This window comes from Mustela putorius, unplaced genomic scaffold, assembly GCF_011764305.1.
Source record: "Mustela putorius furo isolate JIRA1106 unplaced genomic scaffold, ASM1176430v1.1 tig00000876_pilon_pilon_pilon, whole genome shotgun sequence".
Lineage (NCBI taxonomy): Eukaryota > Metazoa > Chordata > Mammalia > Carnivora > Mustelidae > Mustela > Mustela putorius.
In genome coordinates, this window is record NW_025421506.1 from 5565893 (window position 1) to 5566802 (window position 910).

The following is a 910-nucleotide window of genomic DNA, read 5'->3' on the forward strand; positions in this document are numbered from 1 at the left end:
CACATCCCCATCCCAAATTTTTAGGAAAGAAGCACAGGCTGGTTTCTGCACCCAAACAGTACTGCACGGAGAGGCAGAGTCCGCTGACTTCCACCCTTGGCCCACCTGCCTTCTACCATCTATCCCTGTAGCTTCCAGGCAAACTGTCCAAGCAGAGACCTGTCATAGATTCCAGGAAGGAAAAAGAGTTGGGCTTAGGGTCAGGGTGACACCCAGAAGACACTAGTTCCCTGAGAATAAGGACCCTTTTACAGCAGGCTGCCTTTACACAGTCTGAATGTGGCTTCCTGGGGTGCCCCTCTGTCCAGAAACTAGCCTGGGTCAAGGGGAGAAGTCCAGAATGAAGCAAGTAGTGCTTCTCTGCTGTTCCATTCCTTCCCACTGGGAAAGCGGATTGGCTTTCCCAGTGTAGGGGACTGGACATTGCTTGCTAATCACCTGGAGGCCAGGATTTGCAAACCTGATGCGTGCCAATAAAGGGCAGTCCTGTTTCGCTAGGACTGCTTGCTTATATATTTATTTATTTATTTATAAAAATATGGGACGCTTCATGGGATTGCCTGTCATTCTTGTACAGGGGCCATGCTAATGTCTGTATTGCTCCAATTTTAGTGTCTGTGCTGCTGATGCGAACACCCTAGTCCTGCTTTTTAAAACATCATTTGAACTTGAACTCCTTCTCTAGATTGCCTTCGCCCCAGCGGCTCCCAGTGCTGCCCGATCAGTGTCGGGAGATTCCAGCCTCTGAGACTCAGCAAGCGCCCTTCAAGGACCCCCTGAGCTCTCACCTCTGTTAGGCACTATGGAGAGGGCTCGGACAGATGAGGCAAAGGCAGCAAGTTCCTCCCTAGAGAGGTGTCATGGGACGTAGGAACTCTAGGAGATAAAGCAGGAGATATGTAAGCAGCCA

General features: G+C 50.4%; 1 non-coding gene across 1 annotated transcript; it reads right to left on the bottom strand.

Annotated features, from left to right (window-relative positions):
- Nucleotides 1–532: 532 nt before the first annotated feature.
- LOC123393605 lies at nt 533–636 on the bottom strand. Its single transcript, XR_006608436.1, has one exon. It is a non-coding gene; the product is annotated as a U6 spliceosomal RNA (small nuclear RNA).
- Nucleotides 637–910: the final 274 nt, after the last annotated feature.